Here is a 12,370-nt window from a genome sequence, read left to right as displayed (position 1 = left end):
GATTTACCCTTATGCCATTTCCTAAGATCCATAGGGGTTAAGATTGAACTTCCCCAACCAACACCTTTAGGGGTCTAGCCAATGCTGAGTATGGTGTTGAGACAATTTCTTGGTCTCCCATTGTGGTGGCCATTTTCTGAATTTCACATCAGGGAGAAAGATTGAACAAGAAATATATGTACCATATTTGTATATAAGAGGCAGCCCTAAGTGTATAATCTAGATGCTGTTATATTAGAACTTCATGGACATTTTAAGATTTGTGAGACCTCAGTATCCAATACTGTAATTGGAAATAGGACTGGCCTGGAAACCCTGAGACATATGGTTCTCCTATTGTGTTTCTAAAGCCTATTGCTACATTTTCTTTTTGTTTTGTTTTGCATCTTATGTCTCAGATAGCAAGAGGATTTGTTCAATATACAGTTAAATAAGACCTTCCGAAATCCTACTGATACTGTCCAATTCAACAAATACTAGAAGTAAAAGAAGTTTTCTAGGTAGGTTCCAATCTACTCCAATTCTTTCCTTAGTGGATGAGAATAGACTTAAGACGTAGGAATCCAGTTACCCAGACAAGCAGGGGATTTACTGAACCTAAAAACCACCTAGGAGCTATAATCAGAGTTCCCAGCCTCAGCACTCCATGTATCAATTGGCAAACAGACCTCTTTTAGAGACTAAGGCACAATTACCTGCTGTTTTCAATTACTTCTTGCTTGATAAATGCAGTGGAAGCTACTTGTGTAGTTTCTGTAAACTCCATGAAATGCAGGAAGAAATCTTCAGGAGTCTTCCCACTGTGGGGAGACTTTCCAAAGCATCTGTCATGACTGTAGGGGAGGAACCTTGGAGGATCTTTAGTGTTAATAAAGATGTCTTACAAGCGGATTTGCGCTTAGGGCCCCTGAGTTTCTTCAAAGTGGTTTCTATTTTTGTTTTTCACTCTTTGTTATAACCAAGAAGACATACATCAAGGATCGCTTGTTTCCTAAAGCTTCTGCACCTTTCAAGGAACGCTGTTTAATGGCTTGTTAGAAGTGTTTGTAGAGGTTGTTAGTTTGTTTTGCCTCCTTGAATCTTAAATAACATGATAAAACATTTGTGTTGCCCCTTCTGAGAAGATGCTGCCAGGTGGACAAAGAGTAAAAGGAAAACTGAATTAAATAAGAAAGATACTGGTGTTCTCTGGTGTACTTCATCTTTCTTTGTTAGATTCTAGAAACTTCTATGAATGGATATATATTCAACCTCAGTTATACGGTATTGTGCTTTATTTATATTTATAACATAAATTATTATACAAGTTCTGACAATTAGGTTCGCGAACTCATCCTAGAAAAAGTGCTACATACCTCTTTGCTGAATATCACTATGGTCACCTTCGAAGTACTCCCCTTGGGAAGCTATGCACCTACGCCAGCACCTAGTCCACCTTTCAAAGCAATTTTGGAACTCTTTTTCTGGAATGGCCATCAGAGCTCTCATGTACTACCCTTGATGTCCTGAATGTCATCAAAATGTTTTTCTTTCAATATTTCCTTTATCTTCGGGTAAAGAAAGAAGTGGGCCCAGATCAGGTGAGTAGGGAGGGTGTTTCAATACAATTATTTATTTACTGGCTAAAAACTCCCTCACAGACAGTGCCGTGTGAGCTGGTGTATTGTGGTGATGCAAGAGCCATGAATTATTGGCGAAAAGTTCAGGTCATGTAACGTTTTCATGCAGCCTTTTCAGCACTTTCAAATAGTAACAGTTTGTCCAGTTGGCACAAATTCATAATGAACAATCCCTCTGATATCAAAAAAGGTTAGCAACCTTGTTGCAACAAGTTCGTCAACTTAATTGTCAGACCTCGCCTATGTGTGTACACACACATACACACACACACACGTCTAGAAAGCAGTCTATTAGAAAGGCTGGGCCCCTCCTTTTCCCTCCCACAGACTCTGAAGCCAGTCCTCAGTCAAGCAGGGATGACAGACTGGCTGCTCCCTCTACCCGGAGGGAGCGGGGCCTGCCCCAGCATACCCCATGACACCTCATGAATCTAAAAACAGCATATACCGAATGAGTTTTCCCATTTATAATCACAGAACCCCAGAGTTGGAAAGATACTTAGAGATCCCATAAGGTAACCCTCTTGTTTTTCTTATAAATCAGGAGCTGTATCCTGGGAAGTGAAGTCATTTGCCCAAGGGTAATACCTGATTATTGGATGAGTGAAAGCTGGAGGTCAAACTCCTTACCCTCGGTTTGGATGCTTCCTACTCACTGCAAGGTGCTGCTTGTTTGGTATTCGAGCGTAGTATGGGAATCGGATCTGTTACCCTTGGCCTCCAGGAAGCAAGATTACTCCATGGAGAAGATATGTAGAATTGTCATGGATGAATGACAATAATAATGGTAACCCTACTAACAGCGAAAACAGTATTGAGTATTTCAAATATATTATGCACTGGCCAATCAAATGAATTATCCAATTTAACCTTCATAACAATTCCATGAAGTGAATACTCTTATTATTCCAGTTTTAGCGGAGGAAAATGAGACTCTCGAGATGAACTCACTTTAGCTCACACAGCTAGGCAATGATAGAACAGGCATTTGAGTGGAGGTCATCTGGACTCCAAAACTAGCCTCTTTTTAATTGTTACTCTCAGGAGACAGACAGAGAGGAAAAGGCAGGTGAGAATCTCAGGTAGAAGAAACAGTGTGTGCAGAGACATACAGGAAACAAGAGCAAATACTGTTTGAGGCACTGCAAGTGCTCCATGAACCCATAGCTCAGGTGCTCGTCGTGAATCACATGTGGAGAGGAAGGGAGGCAGAGCATGAGGATAGACAGACAGCGCGCATGGGAGTTAGATTTGATCTCAGGCAGGAGCACGGGGGTGAAGAGAAAAGGACCAAGTCAAATATTTAGGAAATGGAGAGAAAGAGAACCTAGTGATTTCCTGTCCATCCATCTAAATTGTCTTCCCAGGTGATAGAATAGAGTTGATCTCTCCCTGCTATTCAACGAACATCTTTCACAGTAAAACAAACAAACAAACAAACAAAAAAGACACTACAGTAAAATAACCAATAAAGATATGTGAGTAACTATAGAAAATACAGAGAAATAAGTTCTTGGTTTCTGTCTTAGTTTTGATCTTAGCCATACTAATCTACTTAGAGTTTAACAAATCTTATAAGGACAAACATGTTTTCTTCAACTAAAGGCATGTTCCATTTTAACATTGATTAGTTTGTGGGGGAGGGATTGTCTAAATAGAAAAACCAATGAGGCCGATAAGTTCTACCTGGGAGCACAGATGTTGTACCATCCAAGAGATGTTTTATTCCATCCGGGAGGTGGCATTTTCCATATTTTTCTTGATTATTTTCTTTGCAAGAGGAACATGAGCAATTGAAAGGGGAGTTGGAATTAGCACCACGAGGACTGTTTATTATTTATGAGATGGAAATAAACTCTATCTATATAACCAAAGTCATTGAAACTCACATAAAATGTTCCCATCTTCTATGGACACAATTCTGTAACAAGTAAATTACACATTCAGCCCTGAAATCAGAGTTGATTATCCAGGAGTATATGGAATATCCTGACCCAAGCCCTCCCTGCATCCCAGCAGTACTGTCCCAAAACCTGCCTGCAGGAAGCGACATACAGCAGCAGTGCTTTCAGGCTCATCTGGGATTGGCCCAGCTGACCAGAAATTGTTTCTGAGCACTCAACGCTGACCCACCCTCAGCTTACACCCTCTCCTTGGCTCTCACCTCTCTCATTTTGCACCCTTCCCACTGTGTTACCTGTGATCCAATTCTCTCCACCTCCCTCTCTGTTGTAAATTGCTCCCTCCCAGCCTTGGGGGACAAAACCCAACCACCTGCCTTTAGCCCGGGTCCCCGGGCACCCCAGCTGAGCTCACAGCACGACTGGCACCCAGAGTCCAGTCTTAGCTGCCCACTGCAGTGTCAGCTCCACCCCTTCAGTGACTGGGGTTTGTTTTGTTGCCAACATGTCCCCAGTATCTACAATGGGGTCTGGAGGATAGTCAATGCTCAGTAAGTATTTGTTAAATGAAAAAAGTAGAGGCACTGGTATATTACATTCTTAACAAAGAAGAATTATACATTTCAACATAATTAAATCTACTCACCTTTCCCCTGCGGTGCCTGTTTCCGTGTTAGGGTTGGAATTCATTAACATCTCCAAATTGGTGGAAAAATTTTCATAAGTGCGTATATCTATGTACAAATATTTGCATAATACATATATTTATATATGTTATATATAAGGTGCATGCATATACATGTATAGAGAGAGGGAGAGAGAGAGAGATGATTAAATTTTACCAAGTAAGTTCTACGTGCCAGACACTGTGTGAAATATTTTCTGTGTTTTCTCATTTATCTTCACAAGGCTTTGTGGTGGATATCAGTACCCTCATTTTTTTTCCCCAGATAAAAGGAACCAAGATTTAAGTGCCTTATCTATATTCACACAAAGACTATTTTTATGTTTCGTATTTAGATTCTAAGTTTCAATCAGTCTGGCATTTATGTTGGTATCTGGTAGCAGTTCTATTCTGGTTCATGGCTTCTGGGGTCTAAAATCCATAAGAACTGCATATATATATATATATATATATATATATATATATATATATATACATATATATATACACACACACTTGTAGTGTGTGTGAGTGTGTGTGTATAAGTGTGTGTGTATAGGAGTGTGTGTGTGAGTGTGTGGAAAGGATCAATATCTCTCATCAGATTCTTTAAGTGGTTTAGGAACTGTAAATAATTACAAATCATTGGTATAAGTTAGAGATAATTTCATTCTAAATGAAATCCCAGTTTTCCTAATGCTGTGCGTTGAAAACCTATCCTTTTCCCTAGTAATTAAAAAAAATTAATGTTAATTAGATCAACAGCTAGAGCTCTGATGTCAGAGAGACTTGGATTTGAATCACAATTCGACCATCCACTAGGTCTGTGATTTTAGGCAACTTCATCTCTCGGAGCATATATCCATACCTGCAAACTGGGGTGATAAAGTAGCATCTCCTAACCTGGATTAGGATTAAATTAGGTAATACAGGTAGAGATGCTTACAGAAACAAGTAACAATCCCCTACAGACCCACGTCTGGGTCCAGAACCTCTTAGCATTTTATTGTACATGTTATCAACACTAAGATTACAAAGCTTATACTATTTTGGATCATCTTCTTTTTGTAACACATTTTCACAATTTCATAATACATTGTGAACATTTTTCCAATGTTCTTAATTACTCCTTTGCATTATCATTTGTAAATGCCTTCATAATAATCCACTATTTGATATGCCATAATTTATTGAAGAAACTTCCTGTTCTGGTGGTTGTTTTTCCTGCTCTTTCATTGTTATATCAGGCTCTGAAGACTGATGATTGATCTACACCGACCACTTGTGCTTTCTCGGCTAACTCGGCTAACTGCTAAACCAAGATATTCTTCCCCGTTACATGGAAACCACACGGAGTGCCTCAGGGGTTTTTACAGGGCTGGAAAGATATGAACGATGTAAAAGTTTAGCATAGCACTTGGCACATGGTAAGCACTGAACAAATGACAGCTAATTTTATTCAAAATATTGGCATGGACATATTTATAGAAACATTTTTGTGTGTGTTTATGATGTTTTGGTTAAGATGAAATCTTAGAGGTAAAATAGTTGAATCAAAGGTATATTCATACATTTTTGATATTTGGTATTGCTAACTTTACACCTGGGGATATTAGCAAAGTAGCAAAGTTGCTTTTACCTGAGGTATATGAGATGGTTTTCACTCCTTTTCTTTACCAGCTTTTTGATAATTTATAGTTTTTTAATTGGCCATTTATATAGGCAAATATGGCATCTTGTTTTAATTTTTATTTCTTTAATTACTAATGAGGTTAAACATTTTTATAAACTATTGCTTATTATTGCTTTTTTTGAAGAACTGTTTGTTTTGTATTTTGCCCATTTTCATATTGAACTTGTCAGAACATTTAGAAAATATCTGTGAAACTCTTCCATAGTCAAATAAAGTACTTCTACAGCTTCATTTAAAGCTTTAACCCATCTAGAGTTTACTGGGTGTTTAGAGTAAGTTAACTTTATTCTTCTAAGTTGTCTGTTATACAAGGGCCTCTTGCCATGTGGATAAGAGTAGAGACGCAAATCTGGGCCATAAGGGTTTTCAATTCAAGTTTCAAAGTTTTGCAAATGCGGAAAGTCGTGGAATTAAATCAGTAGCCAGAATTTATCAACAACACAAGACATGAATATATTTCCTTAAGTCTGGACTTAACTAAAACCATAGGGGCAAAAGTTTTTATCATTTGGAAATCATTTTCTCAAAATACTGAAGACATTTTCTCAAAATACTGAAATCCAGGAAGGTCAGCTATATGAAGACGTACTAGATTTTGGCCTCTCAAGTAAGAAAACATTTATCAAATGTAACAATATTTCATTTGTTTTTCAATTTCAATATCAACAGCTTTCTCTAACAGTTATCACATTGCTTATTTGCTACAAAATCATGAAGGAAATCAGCTTTTACTGATGACAGTCCTGTTGGGGGTGAACCATGAAGAAACCTCATTTATGTGGTACCTTAGTTTCTTAGAACTCCTGGGAAGGTAAGAGAATTCTCTTGCTAATTAAAAGAATATATAAATGTATTTTATAAATGTTATATATATATATGGATTTATTTTTTCCAAACATTAAGGACCCCAATCCAGCACCCTCAATTACAAAGGAAGAAACTGAGGCTAGGACTATAGTCTAAATAGTTTTAATTCCACAGTCTTAATAAAAATGGTCATATATATCCTGAATCATATGCACGTACTATTTGTTAAAGTCTAATGTACTTTGTAAAACACAACACACATACGAAGATTTTTCGATGAAAATAGCTATCGAGATTCTGATAGCGCCCTACCTCAGCCGATGGCTCATTGCATGGAGAAGCACTTCGGAGCAGCCAAAAGTGTGGAACTGCCTTGTTCATGGTCACGTGCGCGGCGGAACAGAACCAGAATCACGGTCTTCTGGTTCAATGGTGTGTTTATTGCTGCTATATTGACCTGGTCCCTTCCAAATATACACTCAAGTGAGAACTGGGCCAAGGTTACCTGGGTTAATAGTTTCCACCCCCAGAAACTCTGTCCTTTGAAATATCTTATTACCATTAATAACTGAACTTTAGATTTAAGGCTAATATTAAAGGCACACTTTTGCTAACTTGGAATCCCCCAAAACGACTTTAAGATTCTAGCAGAGGGCAAGTTCCAAATGATTAATTTCCTGCGAGTCTTGCATAACCCAGGCTTAAACCTCTAGTATATTCTTAGAAGGCACCCTCCACCCCTACCACGAGGCACTGAACCAACTTTAAAAATCCTAAAATTATAACACAAAGACATTTCTTTCGGAACATGACTTTGTCTTCTTGCTTTTGGGGAGAAAAGTAGATGTGGTTTTCTAATCCATATCTCTCCACAGTTGCAAGTAACTTTACAATCTCATAAACTGAATTTCTGAAATATACCTGGCTTCTAGGACCAGAATTCTCCTAAACGAAATGTTCTAAAACTGGAGTTTTATGTTTTAGAAAGAGCTAAGCAGAACAAAAAGGCCACAGGGCTGGCGGACCATTATCACCTCGGCACTTGGACCAGCAGTCTGCCTCAGTGCCTTCATCAGAGCCGCGTGTACAGTGTGTTCCATCCCAGCTAGCTCTGCGTGTCTCAGACCAGGCTTACAGTTTGAGGCTTAGGTTCTGAGCTCTCATCCAGGATCTGTGTGTATGTGTGGTGTGAGTCATGCATGCACGTGGTTGTGTGTACACACTTTCATAGGGTGATCATCTGGGCTACGTTTTCTGGGTCATCTGAATGGTCGTCTTAAACTTAAGTATCGTCGTGGAATTTCAGGGCTGGGATTGACATTTGGGTTTGTGAGTGCAGCAGCGCAAAGTAGGGCTGCTCTAAATATTGTGCACTGAAGGAGGCAGGACCCCGTCATCCACGATTAAAAAACCCATTCCGCATTAGCTGCCTTGCAAAAAAGACATGGACCCTACCCATAAGTCCCATACCCATATCGTTAATTGAGTGGAGCCTTCCAAGCCAGAAGTAGCACAGTACATACAACCCCCCAAGCTTTCATCCCACCCAAAGATGTGCCTCTGTCAGGCAGTGCTGGAGTTCTGGAAGCACGAGATGTCCCACTGGGAAGGGACCCCGCCCCTATAAGTCTCTACATATTCATAGGGGGAGAGGAAGGGAACATCTATGTGGCCATGTAACAGCGGAAGCTTCCTGCTAGAGAACTGCCATTGTCAGGAAGGAAGAATCTTGGGGGCCCAGGGGCCAGGGTCAGCTCTTCTTCTGTTGAGCTTTCTCAGACATGCAAAGCCAGCTCTCTGCTAAGCTACCAAAAGGCATAAGAAATGAACCTCCAAGTCTAGCTGGATTTGTCGTCCCTACTAGTGTAAGCTAAACAGTGACGTATTGGCTGCCCTAACTCGGAAGGTCAGAGGTGCAGCTCACTTCAGAGACCTAACGCATCTCACGGAGACTATCTCTGAGTTCTGTTGCTTGCTGTGTGTGGACCACACCAGAGAACAGGTTTTGTGCAGTAGAGGTGAGGCTAGCTCAAGGGTGAGGTGTGATGAGGGTGGCCACATAAGAGCAGAGGATTGCCATAGCCATGTGAAGCAACCTCAGAAGAAAAAAAAGAGCTTCATGTTTACAGCGGCCGTGTAGAAAGTACCCCGACAGGGCTCTAACTGAACCTGCGTCGGCCTCTTGCGCATCCATGGCGAGAATGAGTGCTGTGACTGGCCATGTCTGGATCACGTGGCGCCTCCTTTGAAGGTGAGTTACGGTGCTTTGTTGCTTGTTACCATGCAGGAGGTTGGAAAGGACAGTTATCTAAAAGATGGGACATTAGGAAGAAAAGAATCAGCTGGTGCTCTATACACAGGCAAAGGGAGAGCCAGGCAGACAGTTCAAAGTGATGCGTTTGAGCTAAATGAATGCCAGACAGCATCACAGACGGGTATGTAATTCAAGGTTTTGCAGTCGTTTGAATAGAAAGAAGTGGTGGCAAAATTAAGTGAACTCATGGCACGTGGTGACATGCCAACTTTAAAAGCATGGTTTTATAGCATTGGTGCCATGTTTTTACTGCCAGCGTGATTTAGCTCTACTAAAACTCTATCTGCCTCCACACTAATGTTATTAAATTGTTTTCTCTTTTGGTTTTTATTGTATTTAACCAGTAAATATTTTTTTAATTTTTGTTCAGCAATTGTATACCTGGTTTATGTATTTCGCTAATATTATAGGAAGATAACTTCAAGTGTATCAGGCTTGAATAGTCTTCCTTTGCAAGAGATCCATGCATTACTTGGTTCTGAGAAGCCTTGCTAGCACATCCATTTCATCTGAGATCTACTCTTTTCCCTTTTTCAGGTTAACCACTGGGATTCCTTCACCCTTGTTTCGTATGATATAATTCTGAGTTCATTTGGACTAGGGGTTCCCAGATGGAGAGTGACATCTTTGGGAGGCATATTAGAATCATCTCTCAGGTGCTGCCACCACCACACATTCTGAAATGCTCCTTTCTGAGTGTGCATTTTCCACTGCTGAGAACCTCTGCCATAGTAATGCACTGTAGCAGTGGAATATGTGATGTGCCTCGAGTACCAGGGTGGAAAAGAGGGCAAAAATGATGGCTTTAGAATGCCAACCCCCTTTAGTATAGGACCCAGAACTCAACATAATGTTCTGTGTATAGTCTAGTTGCTAAAATGCAAAGAGAAGCACTTCTGTTGAATCTGTAATTCAATTAATTACCTATCTGGTTCTTAGCTTTGCTTCTGCCTTGACTTTGAATCTCCTGATTCTGATTGGGGTGGACAGGGAGCGGGCCGCGCAGATCTTCCTTCAAGGAAAGACTTGCTGCCCAGTTACCAGCTTCTGCAGGGTCTGCCTCTCTCAGAGGCTGCCTGGCCCAAGGCCATGCCTTCCTGGGGCAGCCTGCACCTACTGACCATTTTGGCCAGCCAGGGACGCTGTGCTTCAGAGCTCCCTGCCAAGTCAGTCAAAGAGTCTTTGCATCTGCATCACAGTTCACTGTCTTCCCTGCCCACCGCTCTCATCCTCATTCTGGGCTCTTTTGTGTCTCCTCCCGCATATGTATGTGGAAATTGAATCCCCGCTGTAGTGGCATTTGGAGGTGGCCATTTGGGAAGGGATTGGCCCTCATAAATGGATTTATGCCCTAGTAAAAGAGACCCCAGAAAGCTCCCTTACCCGTCCCACCATGTGAGGACACAGCAAGAAGTCGGCCATCTAACCAGAAAGCAGCTCTCACCAGACACCAAATCTGCAGGCACTTGGGTCTTGGACTTCCCAGTCTCCAGAACTGTGAGAAATAAATGTCTGCTGTTTATACGCCACCCAGTTCGTGGAATTCTGTTCGAGCAACTGGAACAGACTGAGACCCCCCCTTCCTCTCGTAGCTTTGATCTCTAATGAATACCTTGCACCTCTGACTTCACCTCAGCCTCTGCTCCCAGAGAGTCCCACTGTGACCCTGTCTCTACTCCCAGACTGACTGTGCTATACTGGCTGCCCCACTGTGTGCTAATCCTACCAGACTAGACAGTCCTACTTCTTCCTTCACAACTAGATGTGCCCTGTTGTCACACTTGGCTCAAGAAATCCCAAATGTGGATTCGTGGCATACAGTGATGGCCCAAAGCACTTTCAAATCAATGTGATGATGAGCATTGTTTTTATCCTGGAAACTTCATAATGCCCTACACTGATTTTGTGCTTATGCAGTGGCAGGCACTTCATGACAATTAATTCATGACAACCTTATTGTTGACACTAGTATTACTCCAGTGATTTGCTAAAGCACAGTCTTACTTCAGAGCCCGTGGTGTCAATCACCAGGCCAGTGCTTCTCAAACTTGAGCACCAGAATCACCCGAAGGGCTTATTAGAGCACAGGTGGTGGCCTCCACTCCTGGGATTTCTGATGCAGTAGGTCTGAGGTGGGGCCCAAAGATTCATATTTTAACAGATGTCCAGGCGATGTTGATGCCATTGTCCCACCCTTGGGTAACCACTGTGCTGAGATGTAGCCTCTGAGTAAAATGACAGCTGCCATCACGTAGGAATGCACGACATTTCCACGTGTTAAATAAGAGTGTCCAAATATCATACATTTGGGGAATACTCGTTAGATAATCTTGTCATGACCTCTCCAATGTCACGTGTGTCTCATCTTCCGGGTGTGAGGCTCGTGAGCGTGGCCATTATTAGTTCAGCCGTGATAAAGTCCCAAAATGCACAGCATAATGTCAAATGTAGTATTTTAGAAAACTGGATAAATAGGTTGTGCGAAAGCACATCTATTTTAAAAGAAACAATAAAAAATTAATACATTTAAATCTTCAAAACAATGAGGTTATTTATTAGACTATGTTTTAACTGTTAATCTTTTATTCATTCATTAATTCAATCAATTAATATTTAGTAAGCACCACAAGGCTATGTCATTGCTTGGCAGAATTATATATCATTATAATTGCTATAATAATACTCATGTTTTTATCGTACTCATTTTTCTGAGGGAATTTAAATTCTTCCCAAACTTTAAGTCCCTGGTTTTCACATCATCTTTGTGAAGTGAGATGACCTTGTGTGTTCTTGTGTCCAGTGCATATCCAGAAGCTGCAGTCCCGAGAATCCGCACAGGCTCTAGGCAAACCAGCAATGGACCCACAAGTAGGACTTACAACCCTGGACTCTAAAGCATTACTCTGCCAAACATCTCTGGAGAATTATCTGTGCTAGGTTTCTATGGTAAAGTACTTACCTCTAAATTTAATGTTTAAAGAAAGAAAAAAAATTCTATAGGGAAGTTAAAAAAATTAATATCTGTTTGGCTCTCCCTTGCTTCCAGGCAGGAAATCTGTTGCATGTACCCCAAACCCCAAGTGAGGGAACTCTGCTTTACTCTCTAAAGGATTCTGTAATTCATTGCTTTTTGGAAAAGAATATTGCAGAGAACTGTCAGGAGGTAGAAAGAGAAACCACATGCATTCATGGGATTGTAATATTACTATTATTTTTACTTAGGGTGTGGAGAAACTGGATGGAATTATCATTGGCTTTTTAAAAAGACTATGAGCCCCTAAGAACTGTTGTGATATACCTACCATTTTCCATTTAGTTAGCATTTTACCAGAGGTCCTAATAAGTGTGGTAAGATAAGAAAAAGTAAGAAGC

This window comes from Rhinolophus ferrumequinum, chromosome 27 (genome assembly GCF_004115265.2).
Source record: "Rhinolophus ferrumequinum isolate MPI-CBG mRhiFer1 chromosome 27, mRhiFer1_v1.p, whole genome shotgun sequence".
Classification (NCBI taxonomy): Eukaryota; Metazoa; Chordata; class Mammalia; order Chiroptera; family Rhinolophidae; genus Rhinolophus; species Rhinolophus ferrumequinum.
The sequence above is the reverse complement of the archived record's forward strand: the minus strand, read 5'-3'. Positions refer to the sequence as shown.